This window comes from Sphaerodactylus townsendi, linkage group LG01, assembly GCF_021028975.2.
Source record: "Sphaerodactylus townsendi isolate TG3544 linkage group LG01, MPM_Stown_v2.3, whole genome shotgun sequence".
Classification (NCBI taxonomy): Eukaryota; Metazoa; Chordata; class Lepidosauria; order Squamata; family Sphaerodactylidae; genus Sphaerodactylus; species Sphaerodactylus townsendi.
The window spans coordinates 20,816,889-20,828,976 of record NC_059425.1 but is presented as its reverse complement, the minus strand read 5'-3'; the positions used below and the strand labels follow the sequence as shown (position 1 = coordinate 20,828,976).

Sequence of the window (12,088 nt, the reverse complement as noted above, 5' to 3'; positions counted from 1 at the left end):
CCCGATTCTCCAGATTGGAGTGCACCTGTTCTTAACCACTACACCATGCTGGCTCTTGAAGGGGCAGCTATATGAATCTGCCTCATGCGTAGACCAGTGGTCCATCCAACCCCATATTGTCGCTTCCAGTTGGTAGCAGCTCTCCAGTATGTCTTTCCTGTGTCTTCTCCCTGGAACCCTTTTCATTATGGATACCAAGGACTGAACACGGGACCTTCTTGCTTGCAAAACAGATACTGAGCATTCCTGCCCTTCCTCTTGGATTGAAACCCAAGTCCCCTAGATCCTAGTCCAACACTGTAGCCCGTATACCATGCTGGCTCTGTATATCTTCAGCCAGCATACTTAAACAGGAGCAATGTGGATAAACTTGACTGATGGCAGCTTTCTCACTTCATCTGCTCCTGAGCATTTTGCTGTCAAACCTCAAGAGCCATTTGTTCTGTGCTTTGGTCGCAAGATGGTATCATGGGTTTCATTTCCGGCTCTGTGTAAGAAGCTGTTTCCTAAACGTGTTTGCAGCTTTCAGAGAGAAATGCACGCTCAGTGTCAGGGAGACGCTTTGATTTATTTCCAAAATGGTGGGGGAAACCCACGTTGTGACTCTTTTGTAGTGTGGTCAGATTGGGCCTTTACTCAACCCAGGGTTGAGGTGAGCCGAGTCCCGTCAGTGCTGGGAGTGCCTTGGGGGGTGATTGTCTTGGATCTGGCAGCTGCTGGTGCTGCTCTCGGGGAAGCTTTTACCAATAATGACCGCTGTGGGATCAGTCTTGAGCTGAACAACTCCTGAGGGGCTGCTCGCCCCGCTGGGTCTTGGTTCAGCATCCTTCTGTTACCAGCTGTCTTACAGGGCAGGGGCCACTGGGAACTTTCCTGTGAGTCAGACAACCCACCCCTACTTTTCATCTTCCAATAACCAACCAAAACGCTGGTCACATTAAAAAAAAACTGCCTTGCTGAGTGAGAACTCAGAGACCTGTTTGCTGTGTAGAAGGCTAGCCTAACACCTTTGGTTGGCTTATATGAATGCTTGACCTGTTTGGGTCCAGCACCAGTTACTTGAGAGCCAGGTTGGTATAGTGGTTAGAGTTCTGGGCTAGATCTGGCAGACATAGGTTCAAATCCCTTCTCTGCCACAGGAGTTTACTGGGTGATCTTGGGCTAACCCCATGTTCTTAGCCAAACAGACCCCTCAGAGTTGTTGTGACGATAAAATGGAGGAGATGAGAATGAAGCCTCCTTGGGTCTCTGGTGGGCAGAAAGGTGGGGTATAAATAAAGTGACTAAATAAAGATGAGAGAGACTGTGTATTAGAGGCTCCATTTGTCTATTGTGGCTTACTAATAGCTAGGATTGCTCTGTCCTCAGTAATACCTTTCTGGATTATGTCATCTCCCTGTTTTCAGAAGTGGCCACCAATGGAAATTCACAAGCACAGCATGGAAATCAACAAGCCTTCCCTGTTTTCCTCCAGCATCAGGTACTCAGCTGTGTGCTGCATTTGAACATGGAGGTTCTGTTTGCCAGCCATGGAAACTCAGTGAGGCTGAGTCTGCCATGAATTGGCCTAGCTGAAAGACTTCCCTATCAAAGCCACCCAGTAGCGTTCATCGTATCTTGTGGCGGTGAGTTCCATAACTTATACAGTTTATGGGAGTCCTGAGCCTGTGCTTTTCAGGGATATTTAGCTAGAGGTGCCAACTTTTCTCTAGCCGTCCCTTTTACCAGAGGGTTGGTGTGCAGACATCAGGAAGCAATGATGCTTATGTCTGTGCTGGAAAGAGCTTTGCCTGCTGATTTCTGCTGTTCAAGCATCTCTTAAAAGCACAGGAGCAGGGGAGGGTTTTCTTCTCAGTCAGTTAGATGCCTCTTTCCTCATCTGGTAGCCACCCCCCTCCTCCCTTGTCACAAATGAATGGAAGTTAGGCCATGGCTACACTTGGTCAAGAGAAACGCTCTGTGTGCCTGGTTGGGGTGTTCTGTTCATTACCACGTCATGGGTATACTCTGTTTCACATAAAGATGATAGTTTAGTCAGTTGAAGCACAGCTGCTGAGAAAATTGTATGATTCCACATTAGAACATACTACCGAACGAATATGAGAATTATCCTTCGTTTTCACTCACTGCCTTTGTCATAACCATTATTTTGTGCATTATTGAACAGGGTACTTCGATACAAGAGCATTTATGCCAAAATTTATTTTTACTTTCAAACGGATGAAGAGAGCAGGGCTAGGTAGGCACTCAGACCCAGGCGGAGCATTCTCCAACAAAGAAAGTCTGGCTTTGTTCTGTGGCGGAGAAATATATAATCTACTAACATCTTGATGTGGAACAGAATATAGTTGCGATCTGATGTCAAAAACAGGCTAATTAATTGCAACCATCTCCCTCCCCCCGAGTAATGAGATGTTCCAGAGGGTGTGTTCACGTGGTTGGATTCCTATGACCAGTGAAGCACTGAAGCCTCATGATGCCTCTATATTTTTATAGCACCAGCAAATATTACATAAATAGGATTAAAGGGGCACACCCACAAGTCAGTAGATCCGCTTCTCCATATTAGGAGACCCTGCACCCCAAGATGCTTTTCCTCCAGCCAACTTGCAGCTCTCTCAAGGGGAAAAAAAAAGAATCTCACATAATTGTCGAAGGCTTTCACAGCTGGATTCAACTGGTTGTTGTGGGTTTTCCGGCGGGTTTCTGGTTGAAATCCATAAACACCAAGAAAACTTCAACAAGACGGAAGAGACTCCGGAGGCCATTGAAATCCATAAACACCAAGAAAACTTCAACAAAAAGGAAGAGACTCTGAGAATTAACAAAGCTTGGCTACCAGTGATTGAAAACACCAGAATCAAACCCCAAGGGCATGCTAGGTTCATAGACAATGGACTCTACCCAGACACAGGTTTGCATTCACTAAGACTGTTGCTGCTGCAGGGAATGCAAATGTGAATCACTTCCTGGACTGAAAACCCCCACCTGCAATACAATACTATCAACCATACCTTTGCATAGCAAGTTCCACCCAAACACTTACTGATTGGTTCCCCACCCTGGGACACGGACAATATATACCCCAAACATTTCCTTCTCTCTGGACACAGTGTGTAACAGACTTCCCTCTGTGATACAACTCTGAAGATGCCAGCCACAGATGCAGGTGAAACGTTAGGAGAGGATGCTGCTAGAACATGGCCATACAGCCCGGAAACCACACAGCAGCCCAATGATTCCAGCCATGAAAGCCTTTGACAATACAAATCTATAGATATAAAAAGCTAACCTTTGGACATATTGGTAAACGCCTTGGGATATTTTATCGCTGCTTTTAAATGTTATTAATTATATTGTCTTCAAATGTTGTGCACCGCCCAGAGCCCTCCGGGGATGGGGCGGTATAAAAATCCAATAAAATAAATAAAAATAAATAAATAATAACCGTGTATTTGTTGATGATAGTATACTTCAGAAACTGCTGGGCCAATTCCTCTGAAAATTCCCAGCCACTATAGTCAGCCAGGTGAGAGTGTTTTTAGATGTTCACATACATGAAAACCAGGCACGTATTACTCAGGAGTAAGCTCAGTACAGCAACCGTGACATACTTTGAATGGCTGCGTTTCGCCCCTCAGAGGGTTTCCTCAGAAGCGACACCCAAACTTACTCCCAGGTAAAGGATCATGACCAGCCAGCCTAGATGTGTGGGAGGGGTGCCTTTCCATTCCTCCCCCCCCCCAAGGAATGCGGGCACACACATCACTGGCATCGCACAGTATCAGGCTGCGTGTTTGCATGAGCACGTACTTCTGGCCTCTGCAATTGATTTGCTGCTACTGTTCCTTTCCCATTTCACCACAATAAGCCACAGCAACGTGTGGCCGGGCCCTGCTAGTCTCACATAAGTTTTGTGTCCCTGAATGGGAAGAAGTTCTCAGAGCAGTTGACTCCAGGTTTAGTTTTCAGAGAGCTGGAGATATATGCTATCTTGTGCAGGGGGACTGTCATTCAATGGAGCAGCCTCTGCTTTGCATGCAGAAGGTTCCAGGTTCAACTCCCAGCATCTCCAGTTCAAAAGGTCGGGGAGTTGATGATGTGAAAGGCCTCTGCCCAAAACCCTAGAGAGCCGCTGGTACCCATCAGTCACTAGTGACCTTAAAGGACCAGTTCCCTGATTCCATATAGGACAGCTTCCTATGTGTTCATTTTTTAAATATTGGCCTTCGTTAGAACATTCAAGTTGACTGCACAGGTGTCAAACTCGCGGCCCTCCAGATGTTATGGACTACAGTTCCCATCATCCCCTGCCAGAATGATACTGGCAGGGGATGATAGGAACTGTAATCCGTAACATCTGGAGGGCCTCAAGTTTGGCACCTATGAAGTAGAGTATAAGTGGAAGGTGAACAGATTGGAGTCCTCAGGAGACTATCCCACCCCAATTCCAGCTAACTTCTCTCTGCCTCTCTCTTCTGAAGTGCCAACTACTGTATCTCATACATGCACAGTTGTTCCTGCTCTCTTCAGCTGGGCTGCCTCTGAGTGTCACCTTCTCTGATCAGTATCTCATTTCAAAATCGAGCGTGACTTCCATCTATCAGGAGAACATCTTGTCACAGTTGCTCTTGCTGCGAACCATCTGGAAAGGCAGCGTAAATATCCTCAAAAAATTAAATATCAACACAGGCTGGCAAAACATTGACTGACCATTGACTGACCATTGCCAAGGAAGAAGGAACCGAATTCTGTAACAGTATTTTGGGTTTACTGAGACAACAAAATGGGTCCCTTCAAAATGTAGTGCTGTATGTAGAGCCAGCGTGGTGTAGTGGTTAAGAGCAAGTGGACTCTAATCTGGGGAACTGGGTTTGATTCCCTGCTCTGCCACTTGAGCTGTGGAGGCTTATCTGGTGAACTAGATTAGCTTGTGCACTCCAATACATGCCAGCTGGATGACCTTGGGCTAGTCACAGTTCTTTGGAGCTCTCTCAGCCCAACCCCCCCACCTCCTCCTCCTCCTCCTCCTCTTCTTCTTCTTCACCTTCTTCTTCACCTTCTTCTTCTTCTTCTTCACCTTCTTCTTCTTCTTCACCTTCTTCTTCACCTTCTTCTTCTTCACCTTCTTCTTCACCTTCTTCTTCACCTTCTTCTTCTTCACCTTCTTCACCTTCTTCTTCACCTTCTTCTTCTTCACCTTCTTCACCTTCTTCTTCACCTTCTTCTTCTTCACCTTCTTCACCTTCTTCTTCACCTTCTTCTTCACCTTCTTCTTCTTCACCTTCTTCTTCACCTTCTTCTTCACCTTCACGTGGGTATTTTTGGTCGGCCAAAATCTCAGAATGCCACTTGAGAATGCAAGGCAAAGACTGTCACAGGATGGAGAGAGTTAACAGAGAGAACTTTTTCCTCCCTCTCCCAAAATACTAGAACTCCAGGGCATCCAATGAAGCTGATGGGCAGTAGATTCAGGGTTGAAAAAAAATACTTTTTTATATAGCGATAGATGAAAATGTTGAATTCACTGCCAGAGGATATAGTGATGGCCACAGGCATAGCTTTTTAAAGGGGAGTAGATGGATTCATGGAGGATAGGTCTGTCAGTGGCTACTAGCCCTGCTGACTAAAGGGAACATCCATGTTTAGAGGCAGTCAATCTGTGAATGCTAGTGTGAGGCAGCAACATCAAAAAGGCCTCGGCTGGTCTGTATGTCCTATTGACCAGTGTGTGAGATAGGATACTGGAGTTGATAGACCACTAGTTTGATCCAGCAGGGGTCTCCTTATGTTCTTAGATCTGTCAAAAAGGTCATTTACTTCCGTATCCTACTTCCCACACTGTTTAACCAGATGTCTCCAGGTAGCTTTCAAGCAGGGCTTGACAGGTAAGAAGAAGAGTTTAGATTTATACCCCACCTTTCTCCATTTATACCCCACCTACAAGGAGACTCAAAGTGGCTTACAAGCTCCTTTCCCTTCCTCTCCCCACAACAACAGACACCTTGTGAGGTAGGTGGGGCTGAGAGAGTGCCGAAGAACTGTGACTCCCCCAAGGTCACCCAGCAGGAATGTAGGAGTGCGGAAACACAGCTGGTTCACCAGATAAGCCTCTGCCACTCAGGTGGAAGAATGGAGAATCAAGCCTGGTTCTCCAGATTAGAATCCACCTGCTCTTACCACTACACCACACTGGCTCTCCTCTTTTGTTTGTCCCAAACAGAATATATGGAGGTTCTGTTGGGCTGTCGTAGCTTTGATAGGCCTCCCATAACATGAACCAGGATATTTTCCTGGCTTGGCAATATTGTGAGGCCCCCCCATCCCCCCACCCACATTGCTCGTTTCCTCTGAGTCTCCCTTGAGCTACATTTCTGGCCTGCTGCCGAGTGACTTCCCTTTGTTTCCATCCCGCTGTTCTCCCCTTGATCCACCTTGGCCTGCCTTCCTTCCATTTTCATCTCCCTGCCAAGAAATCTGCAAGCCAAGACAGGAACCGCGAGCCGTGAAGTCCTGGCCCCGTCCACAGGGGGTTTTCACTCTTGGGAGTGACTTGGAGTTGCAGGATGTTTGTAGTCTTTTCAGGGGTCCGAGGATGAGAGTGAGGAGCTGGTCAGTGTCTGGAGGGTCAAGATTACCCGTTATTCATTGAACCACATATTTCGGGCACTCACAGCCAAGCTCCTCAGTTTGTTGCCATCTTCAGCATCTGTTAGGCATCAGTGTCCCACCACTGCTTCCTGAGGCTCCGCCTCCTGGCCAACAAGGCACCGCCCTGCAGCCCCCTAGGCTAGGTGTGCCTGAAAGGGCGTGGTCAGGCTAGCCCAGGGGTAGGGAACCTGCGGCTCTCCAGATGTTCAGGAACTACAATTCCCATCAGCCTCTGTCAGCATGGCCAATTGGATCTTGTTCCTGACGTTTCCCCTGCCACAGTAACAGTATTATTGTCACAGTAACCCAGTGAGGTTGGTAAGGCTGAGAATGTGTGACTGTCCAGAGGTCACCCAGTAGGCAGAGCAGGGTTTCAAACCTGGGACTCCAAATCCTGGTTTGATATTCTAACCACTGCACCAGATCATATGCCAGAGGTGCAGTTTGCCCCAGACACTGGTGCTTCTCAGTGGAGTTGGTCCACATATTCAGTTGAGAATGATCTAGGGAGCCATTGTGGTGTAGTGGTTAAGAGCAGGTGGATTCTGTCTGGTTTGATTCCCCTCTCCTCCACCTGAGTGGCAGAGGCATATCTGGTGAACCAGTTGTATTTCCGTACTCCTGCATTGCTGCTGGGTGACCTTGAGATAGTCACAGTTCTCTCAGAACTCTGTTATCCCCACCTACCTCACAAGGTGTCTGTTGTGGGGAGAGGAAGGGAAAGGAGCTTGTAAGCCACCCTGAATCTCCTTACAGGAGGGAAAGGTGGGATATAATTCCAGACTCTTCTTCCTAAAGCATAACAGAATACAGTGACAGCAAGGGAAGGGAGACTTCCTTCCTTTCTTTGGCTTGGGTCCTGCCTAAGGCTCATTCCGCACATGCAGAATAATGCACTTTCAAACTGCTTTCAGTGCTCTTTGAAGCTGTGCGGAATAGCAAAATCCACTTGCAAACAGTTGTGAAAGTGGTTTGAAAACACATTATTTTGCGTGTGCAGAAGGGGCCTAATATTTCCAAGGCATTTCTGCTTGTGGAGGGCTGTTTTCCCACTTTCCTACTCCTTTGGCAGCTCAAAATAAAGGCTGCCATTGGAGGGGAGATGCAGGAAAATCAAACTCTGCAGCCACACCTTCCTTCCTTCCTTCCTTCCTTCCTTCCTTCCTTCCTTCCTTCCTTCCTTCCTTCCTTCCTTCCTTCCTTCCTTCCTTCCTTCCTTCCTTCCTTCCTTCCTTCCTTCCTTCCACCCGTCTGTTCGTGGAACCTTTACCAGTTTCCTCCCAAGGCCCTGTTCACGGTCAGGGTACACATTTAGAGAACGCTGAAACAGTCACACCCACAAGAAAATGATTGCTTTGTGACCTCGTGGCCCAACACATACCAGGCTTCCACTTTGCCATAATCCCAGTGATCAGTCATATGATTAACTAATCATCCAGACAAAGAAAGAACCTCGTGAGCCGGGTGCCTCTGGAAGGGAAGGGGGCAGCTGTTTCTCAGTGCAGCCCCAAGCAGAGTTGCGCCCTTTTAAACCCACTGAAATAAATTGTCTTAGAAGGGTGTAACTGCTTAAGATTTTACTGTGACTCCAGTAACCCAGCTGAGGAAGGGGACTTTCCCTCCCCTTAAGTATGTTCTGGCCGTAGAACTGCTTGGAGGAAGATCAAGATAAAAATGTGATAACGGCTCCACAGTTTGCAAAACCCCATGATAGGTCTGACTTTGCATCCGTATGCCCATTATTGCAGAATCAAGGAAATATCCGAGATGGGCAATAGTGTTTCTCTTTCCGGAAAGTAGAAGGAGAATCACTCAAAACAGCGATAGGTATCCTTGTTTCTACTCAGTGGGTCTTGCAGGGCTTTGTGGGGGCACATAAACCTATGTAACCTGTTTGCCCAGCGGACATGACACAGTGCTTTTTACAGAGAGTTTAGTGGTTAAGAGCAGGTGGATTCTAATCTGGAGAAACGGGTTTGATTCCCTACTCCTCCAGCTGAGTGGCGAGGCTTATCTGGTGAACCAGATGTGTTTCCCCACTCCTACATTCCTGCTGGGTGACCCTGGGCTAGTCACAGTTCTTTCTGAACTCTCTCAGCCCCACCTAGCTCACAAGGGTCTGTTGTGAGGAGAGGAAGGGAAAGGAGCTTGTAAGCCACCTTGAGTCTCCTCACAGGAGAGAAAGGTGGGATATAAATCCAAACTCCTCCTCCTCCTTCTAAAACTTGTTTGATCAGAAGGGATCATGAGGTGAACATCATGTTTAGTTTGGGGGACAGCACTTAGCGAAACTACTTTTGAGGGAGCTAGTCTCTCTGGGATTTTACAACCATGTAAACCATCTAACTTGCTTTCATAAGAAGTGTAGATAAGGTCTTAGTGGTGTCTGTGTAGGGGATCTAATGGGACTCTTTTTCTAGGTGTTCACTGGCTCTTGGCATCCCTGTGGACATAACATGGGGAACTAAGCCTTTTGCTGTCCCTCCCATTTTAATAGTAAAACACTGATCAGTTAACTCACTGAATATTTCATGTCATCTCTGTTGAACAGGTAGTAGCCAAAATATTTCCAAGGGAAACAACCTCTAAGCTGTGTATCTCACTGAGGTGATGCACCGATATTGACTCGCACAATATCTGATAGGAGGTGGGGGCTCATATAGTGGATGTTCTTTGTTTGACAGATCTCCCTGCATATAGCAAACTAGTGTGGCAGGGGAAAGGCTGCTCCTTGACAGCTAGATTCTCCACCTACAGTGGTATATGTTTACTGCAAAGGAGTATTCAGTGGTGAAGCCAACTAGTTTGTGAGAACAAGATCTTCAGAGCATGTTGCAAAGATTTAAGTACATTATTTGCATGTCTGTCACCTTGAGTTTAAAGTGGGCAGGGAATGTATGCGAGCACACAGCTTCTCCATCTGTGGATATCCCCTGCCTGCTGGTGCCACAAGCGCCTCAAATTCAGATAGGAAGGCATTTACATTGATAGAAAATATTGTCAAGTTGCAGTGGACTTACAGTGACCCCCCTCATTGGGTTTTTCAAGGCAGGTGATTTACTACTTCCTGCCTTGGCATAGCAAACCTGGACCTCTGTTGTGGTTCTTCATCCATGTAGCAACCATAGCCAGCTCTGCTTAGCTTCTGAAATCTTAAGACGGGGGTGTCCAACTCTAGCACTTCAGACGTTCATGGACTACAATTGGCCATGCCAGCAGGGGCTGATGGGAATTGTAGTCCATGAACGTCTGAAGCGCCAGAGTGGGACACCCCTGTTTTAGGACATTGGGCTAGTCTGGCCCATTGTTCTCCTTACTCCTTCTTTTCTCTCTCAGCCTGTGGGAAGACAAGAGGGTCATTTTTGGCCTCTGATGGCTTTCGGCATGCCAGAGCGTGGACATTGTGTCAATTAAATTTTTTTATAGGTAGAGTAGAGCAGGTGGGTGAGGGGAACTAAACCCTTCTCTCTCCTCTTATTGCCCTGTAATACTCCGCTGCGGGAATTGTTTGCCCCTATCCTGCTGTGCTCTAATACGATGTCTGCATTCAGACATCTGGTTTGTAAATGAGATTGAACTCCCAATAGTGGTGCCATCAGAATGGTCTGCCAAACTGGGGTTTGTTGTCTTCCATTATATGGGAGTTTCAAACCAGGATTTGTAGCGGGTTTATTAACCCATTTGTACAAATTGTGGTTTGCTGTGGGGGTCCTGTTCGTGTACTACATTAATACTGTGTGTTTTTGTGTGCGTGTGTGTATGAAGAATTGTTGTTTCCTCTGTTATTGGATTTTGCTGTTGCTGTATTTTTTCAGTTTGTAAGATGCCATCAGGGCAAGAGAGGGAAGGCAAAAAACGATCCCACAAGATGCACAGTACAGAGACATAATTAAAACCATTATCTTGTGTAAGGAGCCCTGAGGTTTTTTTTCCGTGTGGGGAGGGGCGAGAGATTCCCCGCCACCTTCCCCCTTTGTGAAGAATTTCCACTTGGTTTCATGCTCTGAGCCGGCTTTATCGCCCTTTGATTTGTGACTGAGGGAAAACGCTGTTTGCTCCACACTTATCATCCTGTCTGGGGAACGCGATCAAAGGAGACGGCTGGAGGTTGATTATTTGCATTGTTCCGGGCGTGCCAGAGGTTGGGTCCGCTTTTATGAGACGCACTTACTCGCCTCGCCGACAAACATCTGGCAGCTGGTGAATTGCATTGGGGAGGAAGGCGGCAAGTGTGGAGAATTAACATTTGTGTCTGTCCGTGTGCCTCTCCACAGCTGCTGTGCCATGAGTCCTTTGTGGGGGAAGAAAGCCCACCGTCGTCTCTCTGCCCGACCCCCACATCTGGAACTGGGAATCACTGGCGGGTCATTTCTGCATGGCTAGCGCCGGGGCTGTGTGAGCAGATCGGCAGAGCCTGGACCGCTGCTGGAGGTAAGCCGTCGCTATGGCAACGCCAGGATGTTCCCTGAGAAGAACCAGAGGTCTGTTGTGACACAGGGAATATGCTTGATAGAGGGGTTTTCCTCCTTTCAGATGTGAAGAGCAGGTCGGGTTTAGTAGCACCCGCCAGCCGGTGACCTCCGGGGAGCTGGACCCAAGCTGGAAAGGGTCTTGTGGTCTCGGTTTCGATACAGTCATGCCAAGACAGCCAAGATCTAGGTCATGCTGAGCCATCAGGTAATTTTTTGGAGGGGGAAAGATGTTTTTTTTTCCTTGGGAAACGACTACAGACATGTGAGTATCCATCTGGCTCTATAGAAGCTTGAAAAGCAGGCAGAGGAGTGTTTCATTTAAAAGATACAAAAACGTTGGGCTTTCTGGATTGGGAAACCCTCCTGAAATTTAAATACAAAGGAGGGAAGTCGTATGTGTTTTTTTTCCCCAGGTTCTCCAATTATTTGCAAACGAACCGGCTTTATAAAGCTCTGATGAGGAGTAATTTAAATGCACGTGCGTCTCGTGTTTGCGGGGAGTTTCCTCGCACGTTATGTCGAGTTGAAAATCTGTATGCCGAGCGATGTGTCGAGAGATTTCCCCCCGAACCGGTCTCCCCTGTATGATATTTGGCATGGATCGTCCAGAGAACTGGCGGTGGGTTTTACGCTCAGGTGGTTGGAACGGGCGGGGTGGCTGGAGGAAAAGAGCAGCAGGCGTAATTTAATAAGCGCCGGGTGCCGCTGTAGCTGTTCGGCTGCGGGAGAATAAATGCAGGATTTTGTCAGGGGTCCTGGAGGGTCTCTGCCTTCGTTGTAGGACTTCGGTTCTGTTGATCGTTCAGCCCGAGTTGGTCGTGTTGAGTGGGCAGGTGCGTGACGAAGGGGAAAGCAGTGTGGGGAAGGTGAACAATTCTGTGTGGACCTGAAGCATGGTCACGCCGCACCCATCTGCCAAAATGAAGCACATCTGGGGGTGTTGTTGTGAGCCAGGAGCTGCACTG

At 47.5% G+C, this 12,088-nt stretch overlaps 1 protein-coding gene across 4 annotated transcripts in view; it reads left to right on the top strand.

Annotated features, from left to right (window-relative positions):
- Window positions 1–12,088, top strand: part of SEMA4A (semaphorin 4A) — a 108,051-nt gene that overhangs the window by 4,894 nt on the left and 91,069 nt on the right. The window contains exons 1-2 of one of the 4 annotated variants that reach the window (XM_048512993.1): window positions 10,706–10,792; window positions 10,926–11,082. The gene's annotated coding sequence lies outside the window, so the exon portion shown is untranslated. Of the gene's footprint in view, window positions 1–10,705; window positions 10,793–10,925; window positions 11,083–11,163; window positions 11,329–12,088 lie in introns of those variants that run through there. The other 3 variants (XM_048513003.1, XM_048512983.1, XM_048513011.1) reach the window with 3 other exon arrangements.